This window comes from Bos indicus, chromosome X, assembly GCF_029378745.1.
Source record: "Bos indicus isolate NIAB-ARS_2022 breed Sahiwal x Tharparkar chromosome X, NIAB-ARS_B.indTharparkar_mat_pri_1.0, whole genome shotgun sequence".
Lineage (NCBI taxonomy): Eukaryota > Metazoa > Chordata > Mammalia > Artiodactyla > Bovidae > Bos > Bos indicus.
This window is the reverse complement of record NC_091789.1, coordinates 85,506,280-85,525,785: the sequence shown is the minus strand read 5'-3', so window position 1 is coordinate 85,525,785 and position 19,506 is coordinate 85,506,280. Positions and strand designations below refer to the sequence as shown.

The 19,506-nt window shown below is 39.3% G+C and overlaps 1 non-coding gene across 1 annotated transcript; it reads left to right on the top strand.

Annotated features, from left to right (window-relative positions):
- Window positions 1–233: 233 nt before the first annotated feature.
- On the top strand, window positions 234–305 carry TRNAC-ACA (transfer RNA cysteine (anticodon ACA)). Its single transcript has one exon. It is a non-coding gene; the product is annotated as a tRNA-Cys (tRNA).
- Window positions 306–19,506: the final 19,201 nt, after the last annotated feature.

Below are 19,506 nucleotides of genomic sequence, written 5' to 3'. Positions count from 1 at the left end.
AAAGCGGAATCTGTAATGTTGTGCGCGCGCATGCGCGCGCATGAGTGTGTGTGCGCATGCGTGCGTGCGTGCGTGCGTGCGTGTGCGTGTGCGTGTGCGTATCGCTCAGTCGTGATGGCAACGGACGAATCAGCTTTCTCATAAAAGACGGAAAGAGAAAAAGTGAAGGACAGAAAGACAAACTGGTGGTATTGGAACACTTTTAAGAAATGACTCGGTCTACACCAGAGTCTTCCCTGGTGGCTCAGATGGTAAAGCATCTGCCTACAATGCGGGAGACCCAGGTTCGATCCCTGGGTTGGGAAGATCCTCTGGAGAAGGAAATGGCAACCCCCTCCAGTACTCTTGCCTGGAAAATCCCATGGACGGAGGAGCGTTGTAGGCTACAGTCCATGGGGTCGCAAAGAATCAGAGACGACTGAGCGACTTCACTTTCACTTTCACATCAAAGTCAACCCAACCTTTCATCATTGGAAGGTTGACAACAGTTAGTTTTGACTTAATTTCCAAAGCCTTGAGTGAGGAAACCAAAGACCTTATAAAAAGCTCAACATCATCTTTCACTGTCCATTATGAAACTGGAGCTTTGCGATGACAACGTTTTATTAATACAACTGCTAATTCGTCTCAGAAGGAACAACTTGTTCAGAGGATCTCCTCCCTCATATCCTGTTAGCACCAGAGGACTTACAGCCTGGGTCACCTCCCGGACCCATACCTCACAGACCGTTATCATATCAAACAGCTGATGGCAAGGCCCCACTGGCAGGTGAGGAGACCGTGCGCATCAATCCAGGGAGAAGATCTGGGACAAGCACTAAGAGGATTACCAGTGTGTGCAAGGGACAAATACCTGGACCACTTGGAGGATGCAGACCCCGACCAGTGTTTCGCCAAGGGCAAGGTCTCTAAGCATGACTACAGTTACCCCATGTGGACTCCTTAGACTTTGGCATCAGTGTGGGACCAGTGAGATTAAGACACAGTCATCTCAGAGCAAGTCCCAGCAGTGGAAGGAGAGTATCATGCACATACAACAGAATGCATTCAACTGTGAGTAAAACGGAAGGGGCTGCTGTCAGGACTCAGTGAGAACTTGGCTCCAAGCAGTGAGCTGTGTGTGGGGAGGACAGCATGCTCTATTGCTGTGTGTGGGACCAATGAAGACTATACAGACCTGTCTTGTGCAATGAGAAGTTTTGCTTCCAATGGATGGCTCTAACAGAGTTCTGTTTCTTGGCCCTCTGTTCTTACTGTCACCTCCCACTTTGGGCCTGCTACCACTGAGGAATGATGTGCAGGTGCTATGGAAGGAACCACAAAGCGGCTGTGTGACACAGTTTCAGAGAGAGAGGGGGAAGGAGGGAGGGAGAGGGAGGAAGAATATGATTTCATTTTTATTTTAAAAAATTGTATCTGTGTGTATAAATACATACACATGATGAAGGTGTGAAAGGCTGCACAAATTGGTACCCTCAATGTTACAAGGGGAGGGGAAGGGAATATGAAAGGGGAGATTTTTTTAATTTTAAAAATTAATTTATTTTAATTGGAAGCTAATTACTTTACAAGATTGTGGTGGTTCTTGCCATACATCGACATGAATCAGCCACGGGTGATTCATCCCATCCCCATCCCATCCCTCTGGGTTGTCCCAGAGCAGTGGCTTTAAGTGCCCTGCCTCATACATTGAACTTTCCCTGGTCATCTGTTTTACATATGGTAATATACATGTTTCAATGCTACTCTCTCATATCATCCCACCCGCGCCTTCTCCCACAGAGTCCAAAAGTCTGTTCTCTACATCTGTGTCTCCCCTGCTGTCCTGCATATAGGGTCATTGTTACCATTGAAAGGGGAGATTTTACCTCTGTCTTCTTCTTTTTTTATGAATAAATAAGTAAATAATATTAAAAATGAATAAATAAAATCCATTTGTTGCTGCACATGGGCTTTCTCTAGTTGCGGAATAGAGGGCTACCCTCTGGTTGCAGTGCATGGGCTTCTCATTGCAGTAGCCTCTTTTGTTTGCAGAGCAGGGGATCTAGAGCATGCAGGCTTCAGTAGTTGCAGCATGTAGGCTCAGTAGTTGTGGCTCACAGGCTCTAGAGCACAGACTCAAAAGTTTTGGTGCACGGGCTTAGGTACCTCAGGTCGTGTGGAATCTTTGCAGAGCAGGAATGAAACCTGTGTCCCCTGCATTAACAGGTAGATTGATTCTTAACCACTGGGTCACCAAGGAAGTCCTTTATCTTCTTGCATTTATTATTTCACTTCCTACAATGAGAACAAACATATTTGTAACTTAAAAGAAAATGTCAATTAAATAAATTTTTGAGAGAAATTTTTTCCCCTCAAACCTAATTTTACTCTTGTTCTCTGCTCTGGTGGACTGATATCATCATTCACTTCCAAGACAAGAGACCTACAAGTAATTCAAGATCCTTCCTTCTCTGTAATCTTCCACCCTTCCACTTAGTCACTAAATCCAAATTTTGGCTCATAAATATCCCGACCTTCTTCTAATTAATAAGTCCTGTCTATTCTAGTTCCTAAATATCTTTTAAATCCCTTCCCCTCTTTACCATCCCTGCGAATAAGGCTTGTGTTTTGTTTTTTTTTTAATTCAGGACTTCATCATCTGTCAATAATCACATATTTTATTCACCCATCCATTCTCTCTCATATAACACTCTCAGAACTATCTTTCTAAACAATTATAGTGTACCACTGCTGGAAAACAAATGAAAACATTTTTAAGAGGCATATTTTTATTTTAATATTCATAGGAAATATATTAAACTCATAATTTCAAAAATATTATTGACTAAATTTAAAAAATTAAAATGGTAAAGGTAGAATATGAATAAGTGAAGTTGGAAAACATTGGCTTATAAGGATAAAGCCCAAACTCCATGAATCTTTATGACCTAGTCCCATCCTACCTTTCCAATTTTGTCATCATAAAAGTACCATTTCAATTAGGGAAAACTTTCTGATGGCCCCAAATATGCTTTCTTCTTTCATCCCTCTCTGCCCTTCCTCATGATATTCTTACTCATTCTACTTAGTAATCTCCTCCTTTTCTTTGAATATTCAGCTCAAATATTTCTTCTGTGAGGATCTTTTTCGGGGGGTATGTGAATGTTTACAGAAGCTTTATTCATAATTACTAGAAGCAACCAAGATGTAATCCAGTAAGTGACTAGATAAACAGACTATGGTATATCCAAACAATGGGATACTACTGAAAGATAAAAGGGAATGAACTACCAACCCATGCAAAAACATGGATGAATCATAAACATATATGATTTATATGTGAAACAAGTCAGTATGAAAAGATGACATACTGTATGATTCCATTTATATGACATTCTAAAAGAGGCAAAACTAAAATGACAGTAAAAACATCACTGGTTTCCAGGTATTTGGAGAAGAGGAGGAAGTTGAAGGACAGGGGAATATTTTAGGACAGTGAACTTTTTCTCTATGATACTGTAATGGTGGATGCTTCATATTTTTTTCCAAACCCATAGAACTTTAGAGCACAAAGTAAAATATGAAAAAAACTTAATATATTTAACTAAAACAAAAAAATCACTTAGGAGATCAAGCGATACAAAGGTCAGAATGCACAACATGAAAAAAGAATTTGCAATTTGGGTTACAAACGTACAAAAGAACGTTTCTGAAGTGGGTGCAAACCTAAGTAACTTTGTAAATGAGTGATGTTTAAGAGTATAGGCAAAAGGGACTGTACATAAGCATTCTATTCTAGTTGACAAAATTTTTTCCCCTAAGGGTACAGGCTAATAATTCTGAAACCACTATACGTGTATACTGGAATTGAACAATTAAGTATCTGATGGTGGACTGTAGGAGCCAGGTTTCTTAGTGTTGAAGTGGGAGGATATAGATAAGCAAAGGGAAGAAGGTAAAATGACCCACAGGGTAATAGATATGAATTGGAAATATTAGTATGAATTCATTTTTACCTTAATACAGATACATATATAAATATATATGTTATTAAATTAATTAAATAAGGAGGCCATTACACTGATGTGGCTCTAATGCCATGGTGGCCTATGTAGGCAAGCCAGAATCTAAGCTTCAAGGTTTCAAAATCACAATAATAAGGACAGCCAATCACAAACAGCCAATTAGGCTTTAAGTAATAGGCTTCAGCAGTACGTGAACCAAGAACTTCCAGATGTAAAACCTGTGTTTAGAAAAGACAGAGAAACCAGAGATCAAATTGCCAACAATGGCTGGATCATAGAGAAAACAAGGAAATACCAGAAAAACACCTACTTGTTTCATTGACTATGCTAAAGCCTTTGACTGTGTAGATCACAAAAACTGTGGAAAATTCTTCAAGAGATGGGAATACCAGACCACAAATATTTTCACCACCTTACCTGCCTCCTGAGAAACCTGTATGCAGATCAAGAAGCAATAGTTAGAACTGGACATGGAACAATGGACTGGTTCCAAATTGGAAAAGGAGTACGTGAAGGCTGTATATTGTCATCTTGCTTATTTAACTTAATGCAAGGACATCATGCAAAATGCCGGGCTGGATGAATCACAAGCTGGAATCAAGATTGCTGGGAGAAATATCAACAGCCTCAGATATGCAGATGATACCACTCTAATGGCAGAAAATGAAGAGGAACTAAAAGAGCCTCTTAATGAGGGTGAAAGAGGAGAGTGAAAAAGCTGGCTTAAAGTTCAATACTAAAAAAACTAAGATCATAGCATCCAGTCCAATCACTTCATGGCAAATAGAAGAGGAAAAAGTGAAACAGTGACAGAGTTTATTTTCTTGGGCTCTAAAATCACTGTGGACAATGACTGCAGCCATGAAATTAAAAGACACTTGCTCTTTGGAAGAAAAGCAATGACAAACCCAGACAGCATATTAAAAAGCAAAGACATCAGTTTGCCAACAAAGGTCCATCTAGTCAAAGCTATGGTTTTTCCAGTAGTCACGTATGGATGTAAGAGTTGGACTATAAAGAAGGCTGAGCACCAAAGAATTGATGCTTTTGAATTGTGGTGCTGGGGAAGACTCTTGAGAGTCCCTTAGATAGCAAGGAGACCAAACCAGTCAATCCTAAAGGAAATTGATCCTGAATATTCACTGGAAGGACTGATGCTGAACCTGAAGCTCCAATACTTTGGCCACATGATGTGAAGAGCTGAATCGCTGGAAAAGACCCTGATACTGGTAACGATTGAGGGCAGGAGGAGATGGGGGTGACAGAGGATGAGATGGTTGGATAGCATCACTGACTCAATGAACATGAGTTTGAGCAGACTCTGGGAGATAGTTGGGACAGCAGCCTGGCATGCTGCAGTTCATGGGGTCGCAAAGAGTCAGACACAACTTAGTGACTGTACAACAACAACAAATGTTTTTTGCAGAATTATTCACAACAGCCAAGATATGGAAACATCCTAGGTGTCCACTGACAGATGAATGGATAAAAAAGTTGTGGGATATACATACACACACATATATATATGCACATACATACAATGCAATATTCAGCCACAAGAAAGAAGGAAATTCTGCCATTTGCAACAACATAGATGAACTTTAAGGGCATTATACTAAGTGAAATAAGTCAGACGAAGACAAATATAGTATGCTGTCACTTATATGTGGAATCTAAAAAACTGAACTCATAGAAACAGAGAGCAGAATGGTAGTTTCTAGGTGCTGGGGAGTAGAGGAGAAGGAGAAATGTTCAAAGGGTACATAACTTCAGTTATAAAATAAATAAATGATGAGTATCTAATGTACAGGATTGTGACTGTATTATATACTTGAACTTTGCTAAGAGAGGACCTTAAATATTCTCACCACAAAAAAGAAATGGTAATTATGTGGGGTGGTAATCATTTTACAATATATACGTGTATAAAATCAATGCATTGTATACCTTGAACTTACACAGTGTTATATGTCAATTATAGCTCAATAAAGTTGGAAAAAATAATTATCAGACAGTTTGTTTAAGAATAATTGAGCTGACACAATAAGAGAAGCCACCACAATGAGAAGCCCATGTGCCACTACTAGAGAAAACCCTCACATAGCAAAGACGACCCTGCTACTGCTGCTAAGTCACTTCAGTTGTGCCCAACTCTGTGCGACCCCATAGATGGCAGCCCACCAGGCTCCTCTGTCCCTGGGATTCTCCAGGCAAGAATACTGGAGTGGGTTGCCATTTCCTACTTCAGGGGATCTTCCTGACTTAGGAATCAAATCCACATCTCTTTCATCTCTTGCATTGGCAGGCAGATTCTTTACCACTGTGCCACCTGGGAAGGGCATTAAGCCAACTAATTTATGGTAAGTGGTTATGGCAGTTCTAGGAAACTAATATACTTCCTAACTTATCTCCCTGCCTCCACATGTTTACTTCTAATCCATTTTCTACACTCCACCAGGATGGCCTTTTCTAAAATACACATGTAATCATATTAGTCTTCTGCTTAAAAGCCTGCCATGGTTCCCTAGTGATCCATGCTGATCCTTACAGCTTCAGTTCTTGCTACTCCATTACATAATCCCTACACATTAATAACATGTTACTTGAAATTCTCCCCCAAATACTATGGTCATGCATACTTATCTGCTCATCTATATATTGCTCCCTCTGCCTAGATCATAGCCCTTGAATACCATCAAATTTTTCTTTGCAATCACATATGCAAGAAGAGGCAGTAGAGAATATAGAATGGTTTTTCAAGAAATCTGGCTATGAAGGCTGAGAAACTTTTGTCAGTGACAAATTTTGAAACCAGAGCTTCTGGAATCCACTTTCTAACAAACACTGCTAGAAAGAGACCCCTTACTTATACAAAGCCATTCTCCCAAATTCTGTCATTGGCCCTCTTCTGTTTCACCTCTGTTTTCTCCCTCTGCAGTGGCATCCAGTCTTCTGTCTTCAAATACCACCTATTATCATTGAGACTAGCAAATCTCTATTTCTACTTTCAATATCTCTCCCAAGTTCAGACCACTGGAAGTTGTCCCACTGCACACTGATACTCTGTTAATTTTTTCTTCTACTCATTTTTTTCTCTGTGTGTTTCATTTCAGATAGTTTCTACTGCTGTGTCTTCAAGTTCATTAATTTTTCCTTTGGTTTGTCTAATCTATTAATCCAGTCAAGTAATTTTTTCTCAGACATTAATATCTATGTTTAATTTCAGTCTTTTAATATCCTCCATATCTCTCCTCAATATGATCACATTTTCCTTTACTTTATTGAACAAATAGAGTACATTCGAACTTTAAAGTCTTTGTCTACTGATTCTATCATCTGTGCTCTTTCTGGGTCTGTATCTGTTGATTGATTTTGCTCATAGTTTCTTGCTTTGTATACTTCATTATTTATTACTAGATACAAGGCATTGGGGATTTTATGTTGTTGAGTGCTGGAATTTTTCTTCTTTTTTCCTTTAAATACTTTTGCAATTTGTTCTGAGATAATAAAGTTACTCAGAAACAGTTTAATCCTTTAAGGCTTGCTCTTAAGTTTTGTTAGGCAGAATTAAAGCAACCTTTGTGTGTGTGTGCACGCACGCACACATGTGTGCACATGCTTAGTTGCTCAGTCGTGTCTGACTCTTTGAGATCCTTTGGACTATAGCCTGCCAGGCTCCTCTGTCCATGAGATTTTTCAGGCAAGAAATGCTGGAGCGGGTTGCCATTCACTCCTCCAGGGGATCTTCCTGACCCAGGGATCAAACCTGCATCTCCTATGTCTCCTGCACTGCAGGCAGATTCTTTACCTGCTGAGCCATCGGGAAAGTCTTTGGTCTAAAGCTAATTTATCTGTACTACTGAGGCAATATTCTTTCTCTTTCTCTCTTTGTCTCTCTCTCTCTGTCTCTCTATGTGCATGTTTCTTCTCTTTTTTACTGTGCCCTGTGAATTTTAGCCACTTCCGTTTCCCTGGATTCTCAACTCTGCCTTCTAAATTCAAAGAGATTGCTGGACTCTAGCCAGGCTCACTCTCTCTGAACTGTTGTTTCATTTATTTTGTCCAGTTTTGTAGTTATTTAAGGTCAAAGAGTAAATCCAGTCCTTTTTAGTCCATTATAACCAGAAGGATAAGTCCTTACTCTTTTGAAAAGATCACTGTATCTACTCTGAGAAAAACCAAACTGTTGAAGGGCAAAAGTGGAAGCAGACAGACTAATCTATCACAATAATCCAGGTAGAATTTATTATCTAGCAGGGGTAGCAGTGGAGATAGGGTTTTACCTGCTGGGGCTTCCTTGGTGGCTCAGCAGTAAAGAATCCACCTGCAACACAGGAGATTCAGGAGATGGGTCAGGAAAATCCCCTGGAGGAGGGTTTAGCAACCCACTCAAGTATTCTTGTCTGGACAATCCCATGGACAGAGGAACCTGGCAGGGTTGCAAAGAGTTGGACACGACTGAAGCAACTTAGCATGCATGCATAGTGCCTGCCATACAATGGGCTCTCTATAAATGTTAGTGATTATTATATTACAGTTACTACTCCCCAAACTTGTTTTGTTGCCAACAGTTTTATTCTTAGTTAATTGTCTCACCATTAATCTAGACTCCTAAACCAGGGCCTTTTAGGGCTTTAGGCCATTTTAATGCTACTCCCTTCTTTTTTTTTTTCAGTTTCTTTAAAAAAGTATTTATTAATATTTATTTGACTGTGCTGGATCTTAGTTGTGGCATGCAAACTCTTAGTTGTAGCATGTGGGATCTAGTTCCCTGACCAGGGATCAAACCCAAGCCCCCAGCACTGGGAACTCAGAGTTTTAGCCACTGAACCACCAGGGAAGCCCCCCAATGCCACTCCCTTCATAATTCCTCTCATACTCTTCACAGTCACTTAGTAAACAAAGGTCTATTGAACCTTCTTCAGAAATACTTCTCTAAATCTATCACTTCCTCTCTTTTGTTTAGGACCTCACTTCTCCCTGAGACAATTCCGATAGCCTTCTAAACTAATCTCCCTTCCTCTGGTCTTTCCTAGCGTATTCTTAAACTGTAACTGGTTGTCTAAAACACAGTGGACTTTCCCCTTTAACACTCTCCAGTGGGAATGCCCTGGAAATTCAGTGGTTAGGACTCAATACTTTCACTGCCAGATGGGGTTCAATCCCTGGTTGGGGAACTAAGATCTTGTAAGCTATGTGGTATGGCAAAAAACAAAACAAAAAACCCCAACTCTCCAATGGCTACCACATAGTTTGGTATAAAAGGCCCTTTTGTGTTCTGACTCCTGCCCACCTATCCAACTTTATCTTCTTTATCTTCTATCAATTCTTTATACCAGTCTATTTTCAATTACAAGAATGGGCCATGCAGTTTTACCATTTCATGCCTGGGTAATTTAATTTCTTCCTGAAATGCCCTTCCTTACCTTGTGCACTTAGTAAGTGCTTATTCATTCTCTGTCTCTGTTTAATTGCATTCTCTCTGAAGATATATCTAATCTCACTCTCTGTTGTTACTTTATCACATTTTTTCTATTTGTTTCCCTTACCACTAGATTGTCTTTATTTCTTAAGAGCAAAAGTTACATTCATATTTTTATTCTCAAAGTGTTCCATAGTGTCTAGTGAATAAAATTATCACCTCCAAAGATCCTGATTTAGTAACCGGGTGTAGGACCTAGGAATTGGCTAAAAAAAAACTCCAGGTGATTCTAAGGCAGATGAGTGGGTCTGCACATGCCCTTTGGGAGGTTCATGAACTCAATTAAATTACATTAAAACTGTAAATATATTAATATATGTGTATTTATCTAGAAAGAGTCTACACTTTATATCATCTATGACCTCCAAAAAAGTAAAAAACTCAGTGATTAAATGGGAAACATATACTGCTGACAAGTTACAAAACAATTAAGCTAAATTCTAGAGCAAAAATATAAATAAGGTGTTGTGGGAACATAGACCAAGGAGCAACTATGTGTGCCTAGGGTAGCTAGAAAAAGCTTCACATGAAGGTAATATTTTAGCAGGATCTTCCAAAGTGAGTATAAGTTTGCCAAGGTAGAATAGAAAAATATTAGTATTCTAGGCAGAGGGAACAGAATATGTAAAGACACAGATACAAAAGGGAAGTATTACATTCAACATGTTTAGAGTATTTGTGAGAGGAAGTGCATGGATATTATGAAAAGAGACCTTGTATGCCAAGTTAAAGAATTTTAACTTTATCCTATAAGTAGAGAAATAATGTTTTTGTAGTTGAGATAAAGTTTTCATAACATAAAAGTCACCATTTTAACTATTAAGGTGTACAAATTCAGTAGCTTCTAGTGCATTCATATTGTTGTGCAACCATTACCACTAATTCCAGAACATTTCATCATTCAAAAAGAAACTATGTGCCTATTAAGCAGTCACTCCTCATTTCCCTCTTAACCCTCCAAGCCCCTGGAAACCACTAATCTGATTTCTGTCTCTAAGAATTTTACATTTTAGATATTTCATATAAGTGGAATCATACAGTGTGAGGCTTTTTCTGTCTGGCTTTTTAAACTTAGGATTTTGTTCTCTTCATCCATGTTGTAGCATGTATCAGTACATCATTCATTCATTCTTTTTTTTTTGCTGAATAGTGTTTCATTGTATGGGTATACCACATTTTGCTTATCAGTCAATGGATATTTGGGTTATTTCCATTTTGGGGCTATTATGAATAATGCTGTTATGAACATTCATGTACAAGTATACATTGGAAAGCCTATTTTCAATTATCTTTGATAATATATCTAGAAGTAGAACTGCCAAGTCATATGATAATTCTGTGTTTAACTTTTTGAGGAACCCCAACAGAGACTTTTAAGCAAAGTAATGGACAGTAGGATAGGAGCTATAGCAAAGTATAGAAGAAAGCTGGAACGGGAAAGAGACAGGAGGCAGGAAGACCACAGGGATGACTATTGTAATAGTCTAATAAGAGTAGAATAAGGGTTTAGATTTCCCTGGTGGCCCAGTGGATAAGATTCTGCCTGCCAATACAGGGGACATGGGTTTGGTCCCTGATCTGGGAAGATCCCACATGTAGTGGAACAACTAAGCCCGTGCTCCACAATTACTGAGCCTGTGCTCTAAAGCCCATGCATGAGCTGCAACTACTTAGCCCACATGCCACAACTACTGAAGTCCACATGCCCCAGAGCCCATGCTCTGAAACAAGAGAAGTCACTGCAATAGAAGCCCACGTACCACAACAAAGAGTAGCCCCTGATCACTGCAACTAGAGAAAGCCTGCACACAGCAATGAAGACCTAGAGCAGGAAAAAAAGAAATTCTGTCACACACACACACACACACACAAAGATTAAAAAGAGGCTAGAGAAAAGGCAAAATAATAGTGTGTGTAATGTTCAGGATAAGGAACAGGGATAAGTCAAGAAGATGACACTGAATTTGCTAGCTTAAAAAACCAGATGGATGGTGACATTAACTGAAATTAAGAACAAAGGAGGGAGAAGAAACTTAAAAAAGGTAGTAGAGCATAGTGGTTAAAATTATTGGCTCTAGAGCCAGACTGCTTAGGTTAATTCAGATATAGCCACTTACTAGCTGTGTGACCTTGGACAGGTTACTTACCATTCCATGTATCAATTTCCTCATCTAGAAGATGGATATAATATGCAATTTCATCAAGGTGTTGAGAAAAATAAAATGACTTAAAATACATAAAGCACCAAGAATAGTATTGAGCATGTAGTAAGTGCTCAATATCATCTAGTATTGTGTTATTTTTGGTAATGATTTCAATCTTTTTAATTTATAAAGATTTGTTTTGTGGTCTAACATGTGGTCTCTCCTGCAGAGTGTCCCCCATGCACCAGAAAAGAATGTGTATTTCTGATGTTGTTGGGTGGGATGTTCTGTATATATGTCTGTTAAGTCTAGTTGGTTTCTTGGTTTTTTATTTGCATAATATTTGGTACTTATAACATACGAAGAGAACATATAACATATGAAGAACGTATAGCATACAAACATATAACATATAAGACATATGAACATATAACATATGAAGCATAAGGTAAAAATCCATGAAGCCACCACTCCCCTTGAGCACAAGAATGTCATACACCTTCACTCTCCCCAAAACACACCCCTGTACCATCCCCATAGGGAAGCATTGTGGCCATTGTGTTGATTCCCTTGCTTTCCTTCATAATTATAGCACATATGTATGAATCCTATGAAATGTATATTTAGTATTGAGCTTTATTAAAATGGCATCATATTGATAAACTTCCAAACCCTGTATTTATTCTGCACTGTATGATAAGAGTCCAGAGTGATGTCAGGGCTGTGGTCCCTGTTTCACTGACTTGACATTGAGGTACAGTCATCCCTCAGTCCTTTATTCATCTTTCTGTAGGTGGGCTTTTGGGTGGCTTGCAGTCTTTTGCTCATCTCCATCCCCTGATTTCTCTGTATTCCACTCAAGGGCACCCAAAATATAACAGGCTAAGGGTACAGAGATGCTCAATGAGACCACCTGGTAGGATGACACCCCCAATTATGCCTATACTCTCGGAAAGGAGGGCCTGATATTGTTAATAATGATGATATTATTTGAGGTGAATAATCTAAGTTTTAGATGCTAAGTTTGAAACATTCAGGGAAGAAGAGTCCAGTACAGAGTTAGAAAAAATAAACTGAATTTTGAAAAAAATAAGTATTTAAAGCCATCAGTATAGATAAGATTTCTTGTAGAGAATGTATAAGATAAAAAAGAAAAACCAAGGATAGAAGATAGAAATCTTCTTTCTGGGCTATTTCTTAACTCACCTTCTAAACATTCCCTTGGGTACTAACGTTAACCTGTTCCTCTTATTATAATCTCCGTAAACAATCTCATATAACCCCATGCTTTTAACCATTAGCTAAGTGCTGCTGTTGCTGCTGCTGCTAAGTCGCTTCAGTCATGTCCGACTCTGTGCGACCCCATAGATGGCAGCCCACCAGGCTCCCCCGTCCCTGGGATTCTCCAGGCAAGAACACTGGAGTGGGTTGCCATTTCCTTCTCCAGTGCATGAAAGTGAAAAGTGAAAGTGAAGTCGCTCAGTCGTGTCCAACTCCTAGTGACCCCATGGACTGCAGCCTACCAGGCTCCTCCGTCCATGGGATTTTCCAGGCAAGAGTACTGGAGTGGGGTGCCATTGCCTTCTCTGTAGCTAAGTGCTAGTAGTTCTTAAATCTCTACTTCCTGCGTTCACCTCTCCTCTGAGCTAGAATTCTTAGATCTCATTTCTGAATAACTGCATCTTCTTGGATTCCCCAAACATGTCTAAAACTGAACTTATTGTCACTCTGACAACCAAACTTGTTCCTCCTGTATTCCTTATCTCAGTCAATGGTACCATTTTCCTCAAGTCAAGCTAGAAACTTGGAAGTCATCTTTTATTCAACAATGCCATCACCAATATATACATATCTTAGTTCCCACTAAAGTTGTGTTCTACTCTTATCTAGATCTCTAGAATCTATCCTCTCCAACTCTACAATTGGCCTAGTTCACGCCCTTGCCATCTTGTATATGGTATAACTATTATATACTCACTAGTCTCCCAGTCTTGGATCTTGGCCAATAACTATTTCCTTCCCACCTACCACATAGCCACCATTATTATCCATTTAAAACTAAATTCTATTTTCTTAAAACCTACTTGAAGTACTATAGGACTCTTTTCCAATAACCACAGCAACTGATAGAGGTTAGCAGTCCCCATCAGTCCTAGCCTCTACCTGCTTATCCTCATCTTTAGTCACTTACCATTTCATACGTCTCAGTGCTATTCAAAGTTCATCAAAGAAGTGGGACTTCCCTACTGGTCCAGTGGCTAAGACTCTGTGCTCCCAATACTGGGGGTCTGGGTTTGATCCCTGGTTATGGAACTATATTGCACATTCCACAACTAAGAGTTTGTATGCCATAACGAAAAAGATTCTGCATGCTACAACTAAAGAAAGAAAGAATTAGAAAATATAAATAAGACCAATCACAAGTAATCAAATTGAAACTGTAATTAAAAATCTTTCAACGAACAAAAATCCAGGATCAGATGGCTTCACAGGTAAACTCTATCAAACATTTAGACAAGAGCTAATACCTATCCTTCTCAAAAAAATTGCAGAGGGAGGAACACTCTCAAATTCATTCTACGAGGCCGCCATTACCCTGATACCAAAATCAGACAAACATATCACAAAAAAAGAAAATTATAGACCAGTATCACTGATGAACATAGAGGCAAAAATCCTCAACAAAATACTAGCAAACTGAATCCATCAACACATTAAAAGAATCGTACACCATGATCAAGTGGGATTTATCCCAGGAACACAAGGATTCTTCAATATATACAAATCAGTCAATGTGATATAATATATTAACAAATTAAAGAATAAAAACCACATGGTCATCTCAATGGATGCAAAAAAATTGTCAAAATTCAACACCCATTTATGATAAAACCTCCAGAAAGTAAGCATAGAGGGAACCTATCTCAACATAATAAAGGCCATATAAAACAGACCCACAGCAAACATCATTCTCAATGTAATGCATATATATGGAATTTAGAAAGATGGTAATGATAACCCTGTATGTGAGACAGCAAAAGAGACACAGATGTATAGAACAGTCTTTTGGACTCTGTGGGAGAGGGGGAGGGTGGGATGATTTGGGAGAATGGCATTGAAACATGTATAATATCATATAAGAAACGAATCGCCAGTCCAGGTTCGATGCAGGATACTGGATGCTCGGGGTTGGTGCACTGGAATGACCCAGAGGGATGGTACGGGGAGGGAGGTGTGAGGGGGGTTCAGGATGGAGAACATGTGTACACCCGTGGTGGATTCATGTTGATGTATGGCAAAACCAATACAATATTGTAAAGTAATTAGCCTCCAATTAAAATAAATAAATTTAAATTAAAAAAAAAAAAGAACTGAAAGCATTTCCTCTAAGATCAGGAACAGACAAGGATATCCACTCTCACCACTCTTATTCAACACAGTTTTGGAAGTCCTAGCCATGGCAATCAGAGAAGAAAAAGAAATAAAAGGAATCCAAATTGGAAAAGAAGTAAAACTGTCACTGTTTGCAGATGACATGATACTATACATATAAAATCCTAAAAATGCCACCAGAAAACTACTAGAGCTCATCAACGAATTTAATAGTTGCAGGATACAAAACTAATACACAGAAACCTCTTGTATTCCTATACACAAACAACAAAAGATCAGAAAGAGAAATTAAGGGAACAACCGCATTTAAAATTGCAACAAAAAGAATAAAATACCTAGGAATAAACCTACCTAAAGGGACAAACCTACAAAAAGAGACCTGTACTCCAAAAACTTATATGCAGAATACATCATGAGAAACGCTGGGCTGGAGGAAGCACAAGCTGGAATCAAGATTGCTGGGAGAAATATCAATAACCTCAGATATGCAGATGACACCACCCTTATGGCAGAAAGTGAAGAAGAACTAAAGAGCCTCTTGATGAAAGTGAAAGAGGAGAGTGAAAAAGTTGGCTTAAAGCTCAACATTCAGAAAACGAAGATCGTGGCATCTGGTCCCATCACTTCCTGGCAAATAGATGGGGAAACAGTGGCTGACTTTATTTTTCTGGGCTCCAAAATCGCTGCAGATGGTGATTGCAGCCATGAAATTAAAAGATTCTTACCCCTTGGAAGGAAGTTATGACCAACCTAGACAGCATATTGAAAAGCAGAGACATTACTTTGTCAACAAAAGTCCGTATAGTCAAGGCTATGGTTTTTCCAGTAGTCATGTATGGATGTGAGACTTGGACTGTGAAGAAAGCTGAGAGCCGAAGAATTGATGCTTTTGAACTGTGGTGTTGGAGAAGACTCTTGAGAGTCCCTTGGACTGCAAGGAGATACAACCAGTCCATCGTAAAGGAGATCAGTCCTGGGTGTTCATTGGAAGGACTGATGTTGAAGCTAAAACTCCAATACCTTGGCCACCTGATGCGGAGAGCTGACTCATTTGAAAAGACCCTGATGCTGGGAAAGAGTGAGGGCAGGAGGAGAAGGGGATGAGATGACAGAGGATGAGATGGTTGGATGGCATCACCGACTTGATGGACATGGGTTTGGGTGAACTCCGGGAGTTGGTGATGGACAGGGAGGCCCGCGATTCTTGGGGTCACAAAGAGTTGGACATGACTGTGCGACTGAACTTAACTGACCTGAACTCCAAAAAGCATAAGACACTGATGAAAGAAATCAATGATACAAACAGATGGAGAGATACACCATATTCTTGGATTAGAAGAATCAATATTGTGAAAATGACTATACTGCCCAAAGCAGTGTCAACCCCAGTACTTTGGCCACCTCATGCAAAGAGTTGACTCATTGGAAAAGACTCTGATGCTGGGAGGGATTGGGGGCAGGAGGAGGAGGGGATGACAGAGGATGAGATGGCTGGATGGGATCACTGACTCGATGGACGTGAGTCTGGGTGAACTCCGGGAGTTAGTGATGGATAGGGAGGCCTGGCGTGCTGCGATTCATGGGGTCGCAGGGAGTTGGACATGACTGAGTGACTGAACTGAACTGACCCAAAGCAGTCTACAGATTCAATGAAATTCCTATCAAATTACCAATGGGATTCTTCACAGAATTAGAACAAAACATTTTATAATTTGTATGGAAACACAAAAGACCTTGAATAGCCAAAGCAATCTTGAGAAAGAGAAACAGCTAGAGGAATCAGGCTCCCTGACTTCAAACTATACTACAAAGCTACAGAAATCAAGAGAATATGGTACTGGCACAAAAACAGATATATACATCAACTGTACAGGTTAGAAAACCCAGAGATAAACCCATGCACCTATGGGATCTTCCCAACCCAGGAATCGAACCTGGGTCTCCCGCATTGCAGGCAGACACTTTACCGTCTGAGCCACCAGAGAAGCCCAATGGTCACCTAATCTATGTCAAAGAAAGCAAGAATATATTAACACAATGGAAAAAAGACAGCCTCTTCACTAAGTGGTCCTGGGAAAACTAGACAATTACATGTAAAAGAATGAAATTAGAACATTCTCTAACACCACACACAAAAATAAACTCAAAATGGATTAAAGACCTAAAGGTAAGACCGAACACTCAGGATGGGGGACACATGTACCCCCATGGCTAATTCATGTCAATGTATGGCAAAAACCACTATAATATTGTAAAGTAATTAGCCTCCAATTAAAATTAAATAATTAATTTTAAAAATTCTTAGAAGAAAACATAGGCAAAACACTCTTTAACATAAATCACAGCAAGATCTTTTTAGACTCACCTCCTAGAGTAATGAAAATTTTAAAAAATAATAAACAAATGGGACCTAATTAAACATAAAAGCTTTTTCACAGCAAAGGAAACCATAAACAAGATGAAAAGACAGTCTTCAGAATGGGAGAAAGAATTTGCAAATAAGGCAATGGACAAAGGATTAATCTCCAAAACACATAAACAATTCATGGAGCTCAATATTCAAAAAAAGTTAAAAATGGGCAGAAGACCTAAATAGACATCTCTCCAAAGATGTTCCTTTTTTCTTCTTTTAGTTTCTTCACTTGTTTAATGATTTTCTTAAGCAGTATTTGTGTTCAGTGGCTTCCCTGATGGCTCAGTAGTAAAGAATCCACCTGCAATACAGGAGACACAGGAAACAGGTTTGATCTCTGGGTCAGGAAGATCCCCTGGAGGAGAGCATGGCAACTCACTCCAGTGTTCTTGTCTGGAGAATCCCATGGACAGAGGAGCCTGGTAGGCTACAGTCCATGGGGTCACAAAGAGATGGACACAAATGAGGTGATTGAGCACATACGCATGTTTGTGTTCCTTTCTCTCTAGTTTCTGTGTATCTATTGTAGGTTTCTGATTTGTGGTTGACATGTGGTTCATATATGTTAACCTATGTATTTGTTTTAAACTGGTAGTCATTTTACTACAAAAATTTTCTAAGAGATCTACAGTTTTTTACTCCCCTCTCTCACAGTTTTATATTTCTGCTGTCATATTTTACACTCTCATGTTTATTCCTTAATGGTTTGTTATAGCTGATTTTATAATTTTTCTTTTTATTTTTTTTTTATTTTATTTTTAAACTTTACATAATTGTATTAGTTTTGCCAAACATCAAAATGAATCCATCACAGGTATACATGTGCTCCCCCTCCTGAACCCTCCTCCCTCCTCCCTCCCCATACCATCCCTCCAGGTCGTCCCAGTGCACCAGCCCCAAGCATCCAGTATCATGCATTGAACCTGGACTGGCATCTCGTTTCATACATGATATTTTACATGTTTCAATGCCATTCTCCCAAATCTTCCCACCCTCTCCCTCTCCCACAGAGTCCATAAGACTTAAATCTTAGTTCTAGCTTATTTAACCACTGAAATGTTGATCCAAAGCCCTTAATATATATTTGCCTTTACTAGTGGGACTTTTCCTTCCCTATAGATTCTTACTTCTTGCTATGGTCCTTTCTTTGCAACTTAGAGAAGATCCTTTAGCATTTCTTTTAGGATCAGTTTAATACTGATGAACTCTTTTAGTTTTGGCTTGTCTGAGAAGTTATTTATCTCTCTACCAGTTTTGAATGATAATCTTGCTGGGCAGAGTATCCTACTTTGTAGAGTTTTCCTGTTCAGGCCTGTAAGCTTCTGCAGAAAAATCAGCTGATAGCTTTCTGGAGGTTCCCTTGTATATGACTTTATTTTTTTCTTGTTGTCTTTAGAATTCTCTTTTAACTTTTACCATTTTAATTATGATATGTCTTGGTGTGGGTCTGTTTGGGTTCATCTTATTTGAGAACCTCTGTACTTTTTGTACCTGGATATCTGTTTCATTCAGGTTCAGGGATTTTTTTAGCCATAGTTTCATCAACTACATTTTTGACACCTTTCTCTCACTCTTCTCCTTTTGAGACTCCTTTAATGTGGATGTTGGTATGCTCTATTTTGTCACAGAGGCCCCTTAAACTGTTCTTATTTAATTTTTTTCTTTTTGCTGTTCTGACTTTGTGATTTCCATTATTCTAAACTCCAGATCACTTACACATTCTTCTGTATCACTTCAGTTCAGTTCAGTCGCTCAGTCGTGTCCGACTCTTTGTGACCCCATGAATCGCAGTACACCAGGCCTCCCTGTCCATCACCAACTCCTCGAGTTTACCCAAACTTGTGTCCATCAAGTTGGTGATGCCATCCAGCCATCTCATCCTCTGTTGTCCGCTTCTCGTCCTGCCCCAAATCCCTCCCAGCATCAGGGTCTTTTCCAATGAGTCAACTCTTCGCATGAGGTGGCTTAGTCTACTGTTAATCCTTCTAGTGTGCCTTTCACTTTAGTTATTATATTCTTCAGTTCTGACAGGTTCTTTTTATATTTGCTAGTCCCTTATTAACATTA